At 41.7% G+C, this 17,986-nt stretch overlaps 1 long non-coding RNA gene across 1 annotated transcript; it reads left to right on the top strand.

Moving 5' to 3' along the window:
* The first annotated feature begins 52 nt into the window (after nt 1-52).
* LOC121313821 lies at nt 53-13,521 on the top strand. Its single transcript, XR_005950044.1, has 3 exons — nt 53-202; nt 12,615-12,757; nt 13,198-13,521. It is a non-coding gene; the product is annotated as an uncharacterized LOC121313821 (long non-coding RNA).
* The last annotated feature ends 4,465 nt before the right edge of the window (nt 13,522-17,986 follow it).

Raw genomic sequence — 17,986 nt, 5'->3', positions numbered from 1 at the left:
AGCTGCGGGGGGGAGGCGGGGGGGGGGGTGTTAAGCACATCATGGAGTGAACTGCAGAGACACACAGCGATAGAGAATGCTACGGCTGAATCTCACAAACTGCATCACAGCCTAGAGGTGAAACCTAATTGGATTCGGCTATACATCACCAAGGACAGCAGCAGATCAACTAGAGCAAGAAGACCACTTCGTTCTCAATTGGGTAGGGATCAATCATAAATGCTACGTTCGCTTAAAACAGATTTTATTTGCAGGTTTTCATTTATAATTGTTCATAACCGGTTAAATATTAATAATAAAGTCTCCGGGACAGAAAAGAACATGATATATATATATATATATATATATATATATATATATATATATATATATATATATATATATATATATATATATCTATATTATATATTAAACGTAAACTATTTAGATATAAATTAATTGCCATTTGCTAAATTATTATTAATAACTGCTGCAACAATGGGATGGGATTGGGATTTTTGAGTTAACACAAAGGTTACTCTTTTGCAAGGTAATTGAACTTTGACCTTTTATGAGTTAGAGCCAGGATACTTTGAGCTATTACTTAACAGGGACATCTAATATCCAATAAGTGCCCATTTGTTAACTCAAACCACCTCATATAAAACTTTAAAGAGTTTTACAGTAAGTACAACCTGTCCAATCCGTCGTTGCTTGGCATAAGAAAACTGTGCAGGATAATCGGAACAGACAATTGTGCTGGATTACAAAATTGCTGTAAAAATTTTAATACTGTACTGTATGTAAAAAAAAAAAAAAAAAAAAAAAAAAAAAAAAGGTAAAATGACTAAACAATTTTAATGCTTAAAAAAACAACTTTATTACCACACAGTATAATAAACACATTAATGACTCAAACTTTAAACACAACAATGCCTCAAGAAAATATTTACCTCTTATTAGCACAAGCTTGTTTAAACCATTCCCAGTGAAAGACGTTCCACTTGTTCGTACTGTTCTTGAATGCAGGATTCAGCAGCTTTCAGCTGCCGTTCAGGTTTTCTGCCTGTTGCTTTTAAGTAGGCTTTTTTTTTTTTTTTTCAGAATGCCTGAAACGGTTTGCCTTTGATTTTTAATTTTTCACTTCGCTGTTTTTGTGGTAGTTTTGTTAAATGTTCAGTTTTAGTGCACATTTTCTTTCAAGAGACAACTAGCTATGTGGACATTTAGACATTTTATTTGCTGTTCAAAAACAGCATCATTCAGAATCCCTCGCCTTAACAGTATGCTGCAGTCAATTATATTGTTTAATCAACCGAACGCACCTGGAATCACGTGATGAATCACATGTGGTGTATTACAGCTTCTGCTGCTGAAACCGCAGGGAGATCTGCTACTACTGAGCAGCTAAGAATGTTAGTTTACCTAACGTAAACCTTGTTCCCTGAAAGAAAAGATGGCCACCAAACATCTTTTATGGGATATACGCCTGCCTATTGGTAGGTGTCACTGAACTCTTACTATCAAAGCTGCCGATAGGCCCCACTTATCTCGATGACCCCCTCGGTCCCGCCTACCAAGGGAATAAAACAGTCATGCTGGGAAGGATCGACCTCTTTTCGCGACGAAACCATGATGACGACCGACTCGACCCTGCGGTTGGTGGTCATCTAAACTAACATTCCCTTTCAATTTGAAGATGGCTACCAAACATTGTTTATTGGAAAACAAATACAAGAGTCGTTGTGAGGGAGGGAAGAATGGCAGCACACGAGGGAGGCCTCAGCCCTGCCTGACCAAAGCTCAGCGGTGTGAGCATCCAACTTCAAGGACCCTTGTGCCAATTGAAGGCAATGAGGGACCTACCACATTAAGGCGATAGAACCTGGAAAAAGTATGCAGCGTAGTCCAGCTGGCCGCATTACAAATCTTAGCCATGGAGGCTCTTCTAAAGAGGGCCCATGATGTAGCCACACCTCTCGTGGAATGTGCAGCTACCCACTCAGGCGGGGGTAAGCCAGTACCATCAAACGCAGTCAAGACTGTGTCCGCAATCCAATGCGACGGTCGCTGCTTCGAAAGGGGCTTCCCCAGGGTCCATGTCCCGTGGCAGACAAAGAGCTAGTCAGAATGACGCAATGCTCTCATCCTATCCACGTAGCATCTCAATGCCCAAACCGGGCAGAGGAAATTCAACTTCCTATCCTCCTCCGAAGTAAACGATGGTGGATGAAAGGATTCCAGTTCCACAGACTGATTAATGTGGAAGGCTATGATCACCTTGGGGAGGAAAGCAGGATTTGCACGCAGTGACACTCTGCTACCATCATCCCTAATACTCCTGCAGGAGCGATGCACAGACAGTGCCTGCAACTCACTAACCTGCTTTGCGGAGGTGATAGTCAAGAGGAAGACTGTCTTCATAGACAAATACTTCAACTCAATGGAGTGTATAGGCTCAAACAGGGCCTGCGTGAGAGCCTCCAGTACAACCTCAAGGCTCCTTTCGGGGAGAGTCGCTCTCCTAGGAGGGTGCAACCAGCGAGGGCCTTGGAGAAACCGGGTAGCCAGTCAATGGGGGCATGGCAAGCAAAATAACCACTAGGTGTATCTTCAGTGTGGAAGGTGATCTACCAGCCTCAAGCAGATCTTGCAGGAACTGAAGATGACAGGCATGGGACAAGAAATTGGGTTATGACCGTTAGTCCGGCACCAATCCTGGAAATATTTCCACTTATAGATGTACAACGACCTAGTGGAATGCGCCCTAGCATTCTGCAAACTACCCACAACTGTATCTGACAGCCCTAAGGCTGACCAGTTGTCCCTTTCAGGGACCAGACCCACAGCTGGAACCTGCCCGGCTCCGGGTGCCAAAGCGTGCCACTCATCTCATCTGACTGAGGAGATCCAGGCAAAGCCGGATCTCCCAGGGCGGGCCGTTCAATAGCTGGCACAGGGTCGAGAACCAGATTCTACTGGGCCACCTGGGGGCCAGTAGGAGAACTGAAGCCTTCTCTGACCGGACCTTTTCGAAGAAAAAAAGGTCGGGAGTAATGACAGAGGCGGGAACGTCTAAAGGAGCACTCTGGGCTATATGTGGGCTAGGGCGTCGACGCCAAGTGGACCTCCGAAGCGGGGGAGGGGGTCGACCTACGCCTTCTTGAACCGTTCCCAAATGCGTTCCACCACCTGAGGGTGGAGCCGCCACTCCGACGGGTGCAGAGTCTCCCTCGAGAGGAGGTCTGCTGCCCAATTGAGGTCAGCCAACGGTGTCTGTCGCGCTTGGGATGCAGATGAAACGCATTGAGCCACGCTTGCAGCGGGAGCGTACGCAGTAAGCCCAGCTAGATGGCTGAGATCACTGAAGCCATCAGACCCAGTAGTTTCTGGCACAAGACAAGAGGCACCCTTGATCCATGTCAAAACAGGGAGAGATGACGCTGGAGAGCTGCTACTCTGTCATCCGACAGGTATGCGCGCATCGTAGCGGAGTCCAGCCAGAGCTCCACATATGTTGTGTACTGCACAGGCGTCAGCCGACTCTTGGCATCCTTGATGGTAAGGCCCAGCCTCACCAGAGGCTCCGTCACAAGCACCGTGTGGTCCACCGCTCCCTCTCGCGTGTGGGAACAGATCAACTAGTCATTGAGGCAGTTCATCACTCTGACCCCTTGCAGCTGCAAGGGGGCCAGTATAGAGTCTATGCACTTTGAGAACATATGGGGAGTCAGGAAGAGGCCAAATGGCAGCACAGAAACTCATAAATGCTGCAGAGGTATTTCCTGTGCTCTCGATGAATAAGGACGTGAAAATACGCGCCCCGCAAGTTCACCACGGTAAACTAGTTGCCCGGCCGGACAGACTGGATTATGTGACAATGAGTCAGCATTTGGAGCCTCCTCTGTTTCAAAAACTGGTTGGTCTAGGATGGGGCGAAAGCCACTGTCCTTCTTCTGCACCAGAAAGTATCTCGAGTAGAACACCGCCCCTTGAGAGGTGGGGTCTGTGAGACAAATGGCGCACTTGCACAGCAAGGCTGCCACTTTGGTCTGGAGCACCAAGGCCTGGAGTGGATTCATCATGAACGTACTCGTGATACCACGAAAGGGAGGAGGTCCCAAGTGAAACTGAAACTCATAACCGTCTTGTGCGGTCATGAGCACCCAAGCATCTGAGGTATAAGCGTGCCAGTAGTACAGCTATTGTGCCGTGAACTGGGTACGAGGCTGCAAGCCTTCAGGGGCCCTGCTGGGACTGCTGAGGCTGAGGCAGGGATGACTAAGGTGGCTGCCTAGGGCGATTGCCCTGGAACCACCTTCTAGGGTGCTGTTGCTTGGACAGGCCATGGCCTGCGGGCCCTCCACTTTGTGGTAGAACCCTGCTTCTTGCCTGGGGTGAGGTTTGTAGGCGATCCCTAAGGTCACCCAATGGGGTTGTGGGGATGGGCACCGTCCTGGTTACCGTCCACCTCGGAGATGTGTGTCAGCGGCTCAATCTACCCCGCGCCGGAGTGGGGGGAGGGAGCATGCAGCCACCTGCGTAGACGCCTCGCATTCTCGGAGAGACCGCTGCAGGATCTCCTCCACTGCTTGAACAAAGGTATGGTCTGGCGATATAGGTGCGTCCAAAAGCGAAGCCTTAACCGCATCAGGCACCCATGCCTGCGACAGCCACAGCTGCGCGCAACCACTAGGCCAGCCACTAGGAGGCCATCGAGGGAAGTAGGGCCCGTCGGCAGCTTTGATAGTAAGAGCTCAGTGACACCTATCAATAGGCAGGCGTATATCCCATACACGATGTTTGCTGGCCATCTTCAAATTGAAAGGGAACTTTCATTTTATTCATTTCAATTGATGTCAAAGTATAGAAACATTTTACTGATTTTTTTTAAGTTTAATGATTCCTAAACTTCTGTAATGTGTCAAAGTTGTAATGAATTGTATTCTTTGATGATTTTCAAAGTTGGAACATAAGAAAGTTTACAAACGAGAGGAGGCCATTCGGCCCATCTTGAGTGTTTGGTTGTTAGTAGCTTATTGATCCCAGCATCTCATCAAGCAGCTTCTTGAAGGATCCCAGGGTGTCAGCTTCAACAACATTACTGGGGAGTTGATTCCAGACCCTCACAATTCTCTGTGTAAAAAAGTGTCTCCTATTTTCTGTTCTGAATGCCCCTTTTTCTAAACTCCATTTGTGACCCCTGGTCCTTGTTTCTTTTTTCAGGCTGAAAAAGTCCCTTGGGTCGACATTGTCAATACCTTTTAGAATTCTGAATGCTTGAATTAGGCCACTGCATAGTCTTCTTTGTTCAAGACTAAATAGATTCAATTCTTTTAGCCTGTCTGCATATGACATGCCTTTTAAACCCAAAATAATTCTGGTTGCTGTTCTTCGCACTCTTTCTAGAGCAGCAATATCCTTTTTGTAGTGAGGTGACCAGAACTGCACACAATATTCAAGATGAGGTCTTACTAATGCATTGTACAGTTTTAACATTACTTCCCTTGATTTAAATTCAACACTTTTCACAATGTATCCAAGCATCTTGTTGGCCTTTTTATAGCTTCCCCACATTGTCTAGATGAAGACATTTCTCAGTCAACAAAAATGTCTTTTTCATAGATTCCTTCTTCAATTTCAGTATCTCCCATATGATATTTATAATGCACATTTTTTTATTTCCTGTGTGCAGTACCTTACACTTTTCTTTATTAAATGTAATTTGCCATGTGTCTGCTCAGTTCTGAATCATGTCTAGATCATTTTGGTATACCGGCAGGTAGGGGAATTTAACCCCATCCCTGCCAATCTATACAGGGCAGAGCTCTGCTCTGCCACACACCTCCCCCCACGTACAAAGTTCCACAGGCTGCAATCGGCCATACTGGGCAGGATGCCCTTCAATCAGGTGCAGGGAGAGGAGCAGTTCTCACCCTGGGCATCAGCGGCCACCCCACTACTTCCAGCACCATCACCTTCACCACCGTCCCAGGAGATATGGGACTGGCTGAGATATGGGACTGGCTGAAAAGCGATCTCTGTTCAGCATTTGAAAACACTCTATCCCAATTAAATGAAGTACTTGTGTATGTTAACTTTATTCTATGTATATATTAAAAGTACAGTAATTGTTATTAATACCTGTTCGATTAGCCATACAAATCGAATATGCAAACTAGTATTGGTCCCAATTAGTTTGGATAGTTGACTTCCATCTTAGTGCAGGAGGTCACCTTGTTATAAGGGAAGAGCGTCCCATTTTGTCCCTTGGGTGGGCTGTTTCGGTGGGAGGTGGTGGGTGGGGTTGATGTTGGAGCCCCAAGCCTTCTTTGGTTGAGGGGGCCCCGGATCGCCAAGGAAGTAAGGCGACGCTGTCAGGGGACCAGGACCCTCCAGCAAATGCAGCGCTGGTGGGCAGGCAGATCCCCCGGGCAGTGTGGGTGTGGCCTCCTTGGACAGTGTAGGTCCCCCTAGCAGCGTTGGACCCTCTGGCAGCACTGGACCCTCTAGCGGCGGAGGCGGGAACAGTGGCCCATCTCCCTCTAGTGGCAGAGGTGGGAACGGTGGCCCGGCTCCCTCTGGAACAGCTGGTGGGACCGGCAGACCCTCGGGAACAGCAGACGAGGACTGTAGCCACTCCGGTAGCGGCAGTTCCAACCCCTCTGGCGGCAACGGCTGCAGCCCCTCCACCACCAGCGGTGGGGGCTGTGGCCATTCTAGTGGCATCCTGCCTTAATGATCGAGTGCACCTCCGCGGGGCTCCTCTCAGCAGCACATGTAGAGGCCGCTGTGGAGCATCAGCCTTCTCCCCTTCTGGCTCCGTGGTCCATGGCTCCTCCCCTCTGGGCTCTGGGAGCAGCAGCTCCCTTCTCTCTGGGCTCTGGCAGCGGCGGCTCCTCCCTCTCTGGCTCTGGGGATGGTAGCTCCACCCTATCTGTTTGAAGGACTGGGGTCTCTCCCATGTCTACCGCCAGGTAATTAAGGACCATGAGGGGACCATGCTGGGAAGTATGCCGGGTGATGTTGTTCCTCCCACTTTTCTCACCTCCCCCCATCTCGACACCACAGCATATTGATAACTACGGGGAGGTCGTGGAAGAGGTCCGCCTCAGGGTGCATCAGCCAGTCCCATATCTCCTGGGACGGTGGTGAAGTTGATGGTGCTGGAAGTAGTGGGGTGGCCGCTGATGCCCAGGGTGAGAACTGCTCCTCTCCCTGCACCTGATTGAAGGGCATCCTGCCCAGTTGTGGCCGTCTTCCTCACAACGGCCACACCAGTCTGCCGGTGGCCCTTCTGGGCAGGACCTCCAGCAGTGGTCCTCCTTCCCGCACCAGGAACACCAGAGGAAGAGGCTGGCCGGGTCCTCCAGCGGTGGCTGTTGTTGCAGCAGCTTACATTTTTTTAGCTGCTGCATCTCCTTCTGCCTTTGCCGCTGTCTGCTCTTGTTTCCCTTTTTTTTTTTTTTTAAACTGTCCCGAAAGCTAAAAAAAAAACACTGCAGTACTGTTCTGAGCCTTCTGGAGGTGCTATATCAAGTGTGACACCAAGTGCGACAGGCTGGCGAGTGGATAGAGGCCCAGAGACAGACAGCAGTTCAAAAAAATAATACTTTTATTATAAATAAGCACAAAATAAAAGGGCAATTACTCCAATCAACCCCAGCCACCTGAACACAATAAACCCAGGCAGGCAGGGGAATTTAACCCCATCTCTGCCAATCTATACAGGGCAGGGCTCTGCTTTGCCACAGGTACGTTTAATTACAGTATTTCATTACCTTAACTGTAGGTGTTAAAATTTTACTGAATTGCATTAATGTAATGATTTGTAAGGCTTTGTAATGTTGTATGCTTAATGTGATATTATAGGTTATTAGCTGTGTATCACCAGTAGGATGTGTGAAGTCAGTTCCGCTTTACTGCGATGCCTCGGAAGAAGGAAAGATATCATGATTAAATGGTTGCCCAATTTAATAAGAGGCAGTTGAGTTGACCTTAGTCACACTTTTGAAAAGAAAAAAATGAAATCACATCACGTTATGATTAAATGATAGATACATTTAAAATTAGTCTTTTTTTTTTATTCCTAAACAAAATGAATGACTGTTTTTTATTTCTACATGAAATGAAAAATAATGAAATCACAACTTATCACACAGTGAGCCCCCTGCAATGTTGACACCCCAACTTTCTTTGCAACAGCAGCCTGAGAAATCACAGGAGACTCCTCCTTCTTCAAGAGTACAATGTGGTTTACGCAATTCACGCAAGTCACAGCATAATCACGCACTTGCTGCACTGTGCTACATGACCGGTCTTGTTCTGAAAAGCGATCTCTGTTCAGCATTTGAAAACACTCTATCCCAATTAAATGAAGTACTTGTGTATGTTAACTTTATTCTATGTATATATTAAAAGTACAGTAATTGTTATTAATACCTGTTCGATTAGCCATACAAATCGATTATGCAAACTAGTATTGGTCCCAATTAGTTTGGATAGTTTACTCTCTACTGTATATGCAATATCACCCAGCTGAAGTTAGACATTTATTCATTATTCACTATTCAGTTGGTGGTTACAACCTGAAGTTAGACAGTTTTTATAATTGGTTTAACCTTAAAACTGGACATTTTGAGCAGTGAAAAATGAATACATGTCTAACTTCAGTAGTCCATTCTTTGTTTATTTTCTGCCAAAGTGATTTGTTGTGAAGTGAGTGTTACTAAGTGGAAACAAATATGGCTTGCCTGGATATTATGAAGGAGAAATACGTTCAAACATTAGCAGGTGTTCTTTTGAGTTGCTACATCTTGTTCTACTATTTTGCTGTTAGCTTCTTAGGCTGAAATTCAGGGGAGGGATTACTGAATGATTGCTCACTCACTAGGATTACTGAATGACGCTCTCATTTGATCACTCCCTCGTATGCTATAAATCTTAAATAAACTCATCTGGGCATTGCCATCGCAATCCATTTGTAATCCTACCCTTCACCTCCCCAACTTCCATCTTAGTGCAGGAGGTCACCTTGTTATAAGGGAAGAGCGTGACTTCATCACGGTCCACCATTCTGACAAGTGGACAAAAAAGTCCAGAATCACCACTTCACCATACCCAAACAAGCAGTCATGATCACCACTCTCACTATACCCATACAAGCAGTCATGATCACCAGTCTCACTATACCCATACAAGCAGTCATGATCACCACTCTCACTATACCCATACAAGCAGTCATGATCACCAGTCTCACTATACCCATACAAGCAGTCATGATCACCACTCTCACTATACCCATACAAGCAGTCATGATGACCAGTCTCACCATACCCATACAAGCAGTCATGATCAACACTCTCACCACACCCATACAAGCAGTCATGATCACCACTCTCACTATACCCATACATGCAGTCATGATCACCAATCTCACTATACTCAAACAAGCAGTCATGATCCCAATATTGAATCACAATTCATAGCAAGGAATGTTGCCTACCTGCATTACATTTTACTGTGTAAAATTATATTATCCAGATAAAATGATTTACTGACAGACCAAGCATAATAAAGGAGCCTTAAGTCACGTTCTGTAAAGTTAAGGCATGTCATATGCAAACAGGCTTGAAGAATTTAATCTATTCAGTCTTCAACAAAGAAGACTATGCGGCAATCTGATTCAAGCATTCAAAATTCTAAAAAATATTGACAATGTCAACCCAAGGGACTTTTTTGACCTGAAAAAAGAAACAAGGACCAGGGGTCACAAGTGGAGATTAGATAAAGGGGCATTCAGAATAGAAAATAGGAGGCACTTTTTTTACACAGAATCATGGGACTCTGGAACTAAGTCCCCAGTAATGTTGTTGAAGCTGACACCCTAGGATCCTTCAAGAAGCTGCTTGCTGAGATTTTGGGATCAATAAGCTACTAACAACCAAACGAGCAAGATGGGCTGAATGGCCTCCTCTTCGTTTATAAACCTTCTTATGTTCTTATGTTCTTTCCTAACCAACGAAGACACAATATATTTTCTTATCAACAACTACAGCTCTGGAAAAAATTAAGAGACCACTGCAAAATTATCAGTTTCTCTGGTTTTACTATTTATAGGTATGTGTTTGGGTAAAATGAACATTTTTGTTTTATTCTATAAACTACTGACAACATTTCTCCCAAATTCCAAATAAAAATATTGTCATTTAGAGCATTTATTTGCAGAAAATGACAACTGGTCAAAATAACAAAAAAGATGCAGTGTTGTCAGACCTCGAATAATGCAAAGAAAATAAGTTCAGATTCATTTTTAAACAACACAATACTAATGTTTTAACTTAGGAAGAGTTCAGAAATCAATATTTGGTGGAATAACCCTGATTTTCAAGCACAGCTTTCATGCGTCTTGGCATGCTCTCCACCAGTCTTTCACATTGATGTTGGGTGACTTTATGCCACGCCTGGCGCAAAAATTCAAGCAGCTCGGCTTTGTTTGATGGCTTGTGACCATCCATCTTCCTCTTGATCACATTCCAGATGTTTTCAATGGGGTTCAGGTCTGGAGATTGGGCTGGCCATGACAGGGTCTCGATCTGGTGGTCCTCCGTCCACACTTTGATTGACCTGGCTATGTGGCATGGAGCATTGTCCTGCTGGATAAACCAATCCTCAGAGTTGGGGAACATTGTCAGAGCAGAAGGAAGCAAGTTTTCTTCCAGGACAACCTTGTACTTGGCTTGATTCATGCACCCTTCACAAAGACAAATCTGCCCGATTTCAGCCTTGCTGAAGCACCCCTAGATGAGTCCAATTTTCAGCTTTGCCCAACATCTGGTCGTCTAATGGTTAGACAGAGACCTGGAGAGGCCTACAAGCCACAGTGTCTCGCACCCACTGTGAAATGTGGTGGAGGATCGGTGATGATCTGGGGGTGCTTCAGCAAGGCTGGAATCGGGCAGCTTTGGCATGAATCAAGCCAAGTACAAAGTTGTCCTGGAAGAAAACTTGCTTCCTTCTGCTCTGACAATGTTCCCCAACTCTGAGGATTGGTTTTTCCAGCAGGAAAATGCTCCATGCCACACAGCCAGGTCAATCAAGGTGTGGATGGAGGACCACCAGATCAAGACCCTGTCATGGCCAGCCCAATCTCCAGACCTGAACCCCACTGAAAACATCTGGAATGTGATCAAGAGGAAGATAGATGGTCACAAGCCATCAAACAAAGCCGAGCTGCTTGAATTTTTGCGCCAGGAGTGGCATAAAGTCACCCAACATCAATGTGAAAGACTGGTGGAGAGCATGCAAAGACGCATGAAAGCTGTGCTTGAAAATCAGGGTTATTCCACCAAATATTGATTTCTGAACTCTTCCTAAGTTAAAACATTAGTATTGTGTTGTTTAAAAATGAATTTGAACTTATTTTCTTTGCATTATTCAAGGTCTGACAACACTACATCTTTTTTGTTATTTTGACCAGTTGTCATTTTCTGCAAATAAATGCTCTAAATGACAATATTTTTATTTGGAATTTGGGAGAAATGTTTCAATACTTTATAGAATAAAACAAAAATGTTCATTTTACCCAAACACATACCTATAAATAGTAAAACCAGAGAAACTGATTATTTTGCAGTGGTCTCTTAATTTTTTCCAGATCTGTGTATACTGGGATGGGCCTACTATTGTCAATAAACCATCAGTCACACATTAACAGGAAATTGAACAGTAACAAGATACATACCCTCTTCAAGGTGTTCCTGGTTATTATTAGGTATTTTGATACACTGTTATTGATTTTGTGACTATGTATAATGGAAAACTAAAAATGAGGATTAAAGTATTTGTATGAGCCATAAATAAACCAATTGGTATTTCCATAAACATAATATTGTTATGAATACAATAATTAAATATCAGCTTGAACAAACTGTAGAAATGAAGTGATAGTTTTGATGGGTGATTTCAGAACTGCTGCAACAGGATATTTAACTATCATCTTATAGTCTTGTGGCATCTATTTCTTTAAATTGGCAAATGCAAGTTTGCATTTTCAGACACATCTCATTCTCAGCTCCCAGTCCAATCTGTTTTCAAGAACTTTAATCACACATTGTTTGGTGCCTGAATTATTAAGCAGTTTTCAGTGACATTAAAATGTACTCAGTTAACAATAATTTGTATTAAAGATGACCACACATTGTATGACAGAACATTTTTTAAGCGGTCATTATTGTCTGAGGAAGAAAAAAAAGCCTATACCATCACACAACCTCCACCATGATCAACACTGGGTATGATGAACTTTTCTTTAAACTCTTCTCCTCTCTTGCTCCAAACATATTGTTGCTTTCTTGTTGAAAATAGTTATATTTTGGATTTGTCTGACCATAGAATTTGGTTGAAGAAATCATCAGGCTTCTTCAAGTATTCAATGGAAAACTCCAAATTCAAATAATTTGTTTTTAAGTTTCACTTGTTAATTATAAACTGCATATTTCCATTAATTGCAAAATTCTGCATTGAAATGGAGTGGATGGTCTAGGCGGAGTTTTCACTGTCAGGCTCAGCCATTTTTTTATGTGTCCTCATTATATGCGAGGCACACAAATTCACGTCCATGTTCATTCTTTAAGATCTCAAAAGATGCTTTTGTCAGTTGGCGGACACCCTCGTGCCCACGTCGTGCCTGGTTAAGCTGAAATCAGACCTTGCCTACCAATTCGGCCGCGGACACCATGGAAAGCTCTTCAGATTCCCACAGGCACTTCAAATCCAGGTTGGTAAGGGTGGTGTTTGGCTTTGTCTTTACCAGCCTTTCTGAAAGTTATAATGTCTAACAGGTAGACATTATTGTTAGTCTTCAACTCGTTGTCAACAGAGATGTTAAAACATCTACTGTTAAAAAATGTATTTAGTCCAGCTTTCAGCGTTATAAAACTGGAGATTGAATTATACCGGTTGCCAGTTGAACTTGCACTGGCATAAAATTCCCCCAGAATGCTGTTGAGGTTTTCTGGACTTATTACCTTAAAATTAATGTCCACATGTTTTCTTTAAGCCAGTCTTTACATACATTAACAACTCATGTTGTTTTTTATTTTATTGTGTTTTTTTTATCTTTGTTTTCTTTTATCTTATTTAGCTGTGTATCATTTACTCTTTTGTGTCTACTGCTGACAGTTGCTGTAGAACCTTTTTTTTTCTTCTTTTTTTCAGGTGGACTGAAATCGTTGGGAAAGTTAATGCTTTCTCCAAATATATTTAGTCATCTCCAAATATATTAAAGAAAATGGGCGGAATGTCACTAATTTTGAGGCAGTGGTTTTATAACAAATACATTAAATGGCAGTGGAATTTTCATGGAATTTTGTGATAGAATTTAGAATGTGGTGTGTGATCACTTAAACCATGTGAAGTGGCTCATTGTATGCGTATGCGCTATTTTTACAGTTTGGTCATGTGATGCTGTTAACCAATCAGAGGTTGTTATTTTTCTGAGCAGTTTTATAATTCCTCAGGTGGTGCTATACAAGTGAGGATGACCTAATAACACATGATTTATTTACACTTCCTTTGTGGCTGGAGGTATTCTAGCTATAAATTTGCTTTTGCAAATGCTGTTGTGAATGCCTGGAACCACATTTAACCTATAAACACAAGTAAAGGTGAAGCAAGGAGATTTTCCATTGTGGCAAAACATTTACATATGTGTCCTTTGTGGCTGAAGTCATATGGAGGAACTCTAGCTATAAATTTGCTTTTGCCAGTGCTGGTGTGGATGCCTGGCTGACACTTAGCCTTCAAACAAAGCTAAAGATGAAGAAGATTATCCATACCAGCTAGATAGATTCACAAGAGGTCACTAAAGGGGTCAAAAATGGTAATACATATAAGAAGTGAGAAAGTAGAAAGTTATAAATATCTGCTGAACTATTGTATGGTATTTATGAGTACATTGGTATAGTATTGTAACAGCATTAAAAAAAAAAATAGAAGGATGTACTTTACCATTATTGACTGGGATTCGAACAAACGAGTCAGGTTTAAATATCACTTACCTTTTACTTCATGCATGGCAGGCCTTTTGTGGTTAAATGTCTGTTTCCTCTGCTAAGATCTAGTTCTGAAAATATTGGAATGAGCTCTATGAGCACCTATACACTATGTACCATCTTTATATTGCACATTGTTACAGGCGTACAAACAGTGCACACAAAAAATAATGTCAGGAAGAAAGTCACCCTGTATTTATATGAAGTCATTTTAACAGTATCACTTGTGATAATTATTATTCTGTCCAGTAAGGTGCAATTGTTTATGATTTGGTTATCACTTAAGGGTAAAGGGTGTTATTTTTGTTAAAACAAATATTGTGTTCTTGGACATCTAAAGTGTTAAAGTCTGTTTTATAATAAAGTGCAGCATTGCTGGGGAGTAAAAAAAAACAACTTTTCTTTAAGCAACTATTGTGTGTATGCACATATGTGTGTGCTTGTGTTCTCCCAATGGTGTTGAAATGTATCTGAAACCTATAAAGAACCTCACAACTACCCCAGACCACTCCTGAATGGAAGTAGAAGTTAAAGAACATTTTAGAAAACTGCAGGTTTGGGTAAGTTAAAATACTGTACTGTAGCTTTTGGGAAACAGATCTGTGGTGGGAGGCCCCTATTTACAAATTAACCAGACAAACTGGTACTTTGCGTAGGACATAATATATAATATTATAATTTAGTATTATCAGTTACATAGCTATCTAGACCTGCTCTGATCACAAACAAAACAGACTGCCCTCACACTCTATGTTTCTCCAACTTTACGCTGCTAGCCCACCCTTTCCCCAGTGTAATTGCTTTTTTAAAGGTACATTTAAATTATAGTAAACACGGTAAATTCAAAAACAGTAAACATACAAATAAACATAAGTCCTTTTATTAATAACGTAAGTCAGTCAATATATACTCGGGTATCCTTTTTTTTATCTCAACTGATATTTATAGAATGTTAAATGGCCATTGTAACATAATAATAGCATATCTTAAATATAGTTACGGTACTGGTATGAAATAATAATGATAGTAAATAGTACAATTAACAGTAATGCAAACAACAGCAACAATAATGCAGCTAGTTTCTTTTCTGTGCACACAGGCACTAATCGTTATTTGTTTTTCTTATATGTATTTTCAATGTTCTTGCTGTGGCTACTGACAGCAGTCACTAATGTTCATGTTTTATTTTTATGTATTTTCCTTACAGGCAGGTAAGTATAATAATTAAATTACTACTTATTATTTTACCAAACTGGGCGGACACCGGAATGATAGTTCACTATCACAACCACATTTAATGTTTTTATTGGGTTTGAAAGACTGCAAAGACAATGCATAGTCTTCTGTAGAAAGTAGAGCCAAAAGGCAATAAAATTGCTAAATGGTTAAAGGGAAGACAAATATGCTACCCACTTGGGCTAGAGATCGATTCATGCTGTGTCATTTATTGAATGGGTGATTGTGTTAATATATAGTTTAAGCAAATGCTAAGAAATATGCTCAACAAAAAGCAGGTTGATAAAGACATTTATTAGACACCGATAATAGAAAGTGCCACACCCTCCAGACAAAGTTTTGAAAAAATTCAAAGTAATGACACATATTTTAAAGTCACTTCTCTGTGTTTGAAAATGATCATGACTGTGTACAGCATGTCGGCCTCGAGACACAAATATACTATGACAAGGCCTGTACATCCCTTTATGCTGGTTCCAGCCCCTAACATGACAGTTGCTCCTCCATATCTATCTTGCTCTGCAACATGCTGTGGCAAGAAACGTTGTTTCCAGACCCTGGCACACCTGTAATCAAGACAGAATCTGGATTCGTTAGTGAAGAGGATTGATGTCCAATACTTGATGTTTCACATGACGTGATCCGCAGCACATTTCAATTGTTCCTGGGTGAGTCGGGCTCAAGAAGCCATCTGAAAACCCCTGTTACAGTTTCAAGGTTGATGATTCTGGACCAAATTCACAATTTTGCTGGTACTGATTTTGACGTGTAGACTGTTTTTTACAACAAACTTTAGTCTACTGTGAAAAGCGTGGCACATTTTTACAAATTTATGTGCCAGTGCTCTGTGATTTCTACAACAACTATTCTTAAATGTTTCTAATTGCCTTTTAAGATGTAAAAATGTTTATTTGTACTATGTTATCTTTAGAGGGATGTGTAACAGGGGCTTTCTGTTACTGTGTGGATATCCATTGAGAGACGAGCGAGACACAGAGGGTTTGTGATTGAAATGCCACTCAGGGGTCCAGGCAGTTGCAGTGGTTGGTGGTCGCCACTAGGGTACCAGCAATGGTAGCCCTAGTGCGGAAGAACACACATACCTGAGTATATAATTATACATAGAAAAATTCAAAACAAAACACTGTGGATAAAACAGCTACAAAACAAAAGCTGGCCAAGCTTAAGCTGAATGCTGCCCCCACAAAAAAGGGAGGTCCCGCACAAGGAACCTTCTCCCTATACAAACTAAACAAACTTAGGAGAGTTTCATAATTAATAATCAATTATTCAATTGACACATGGCCACCTGCTACACATTATGTTCAATTAGGCAGGGAGGGAAGTCTAGCCTGCTAGCCCTGCATTATCTAGTACACACTTTTTAAAACATGTTAATAAAATTTTAAACCAAACAAAACTATTTTTATTATAAACCCAAAGCAGAACCTGCCACAGGCTGTTTTCAAAGTTTATCACATTATCTGCACTATCATACTGAGCTTGAAGCACAACCTTGAAACACACAGCTAATTAAATACACCAAACATATATTAAAGCTTTACTAATTCCATGGACAAACTTGAGAATCCACTGTCAGTCAGGAATACAGCGTATATATAATATATATATATTATATATATATATATATATAATATATATATATATATATATATATATATCCTCATTCTCAAGCGCAAACAGCGTTTACTTTCCTATGACTGTCCAATTAGAAACATTTATTTTATACATATGCCAGGCAAAGGATATTTTTTTCTTCTAAACATTGCAGTGTATCCTGTTCATGTTCCCTCCTGCAACTATGTAAGATTAGGATACGCTGAAATCCTTAAAGATTTTTTTTTTCCCCTCCTGACAAGTAAATGTTGAGAAATGTATTACCTAGTGTTCAATACTAATAATAATAATAATAATAATAATAATAATAATAATAATAATAATAATAATAATATCTATTTAATTACTTATTTATTTGGCAGACACCTTTATCCAAGGCGACTTAGTTAGCAAGGTATCTGAAATTTCTACAATTATTTGTCTGTCCCAGGACTGTAGATATGTTATGGTTTGGATTATCTGGTCAATTCTAGCAATAGCTAGAATTATACTTTTCAGCATTAACCCATTTTGAGCTGGTAATCTTAAAATGAACCAATTTCTGTCTTTATCAATAATGAAAATATAAACAGCAATAGCTATGGCTGTCACAGAAGACTTATGTGTTTTCTTAAGGAATCATCACATCAAGTAAAACTACACTACATCCAGCAATGTGTTTTAAAAATTACAGAGATGGGAGATGTTATAAAGAAGGCCGGAGGCCAAAAGAATAAAACACAACAAAAGAAAAGCCACACAGCACCATACAGAGGTAGAGAATGCAACCCTAGAAAAAGAGAGATAATCTGTTTAGAATTGTTTTGGAAGGGCTGTCATAGAAACATGATAAATTAAAGAGAAGATAAAGGCTGGCCCCTTTTTGTGAAGATGATTATCAGGGACTTCCATGAAATATATAGCTTGGCCTCATGAGGAGAGTGTAATTGAGAAGTTAAGAAACCCTGCTACAATCCCCAGCTGTGCCTTTATGGATTCTGATCGTTGTCGATGGGCTGTGGTTAAGATCTCTATCACCAAACCTGCAGGTGAGCCAGGCTCTTGTGCGTAGTGGTTAAGACAGGTGCCTGTGCGTGCCG

The sequence above is a fragment of the Polyodon spathula genome, chromosome 4 (genome assembly GCF_017654505.1).
Source record: "Polyodon spathula isolate WHYD16114869_AA chromosome 4, ASM1765450v1, whole genome shotgun sequence".
Taxonomy (NCBI): domain Eukaryota; kingdom Metazoa; phylum Chordata; class Actinopteri; order Acipenseriformes; family Polyodontidae; genus Polyodon; species Polyodon spathula.
Note: the sequence above shows the minus strand (reverse complement) of the source record. Positions and strands in the feature narration are given on the sequence as shown.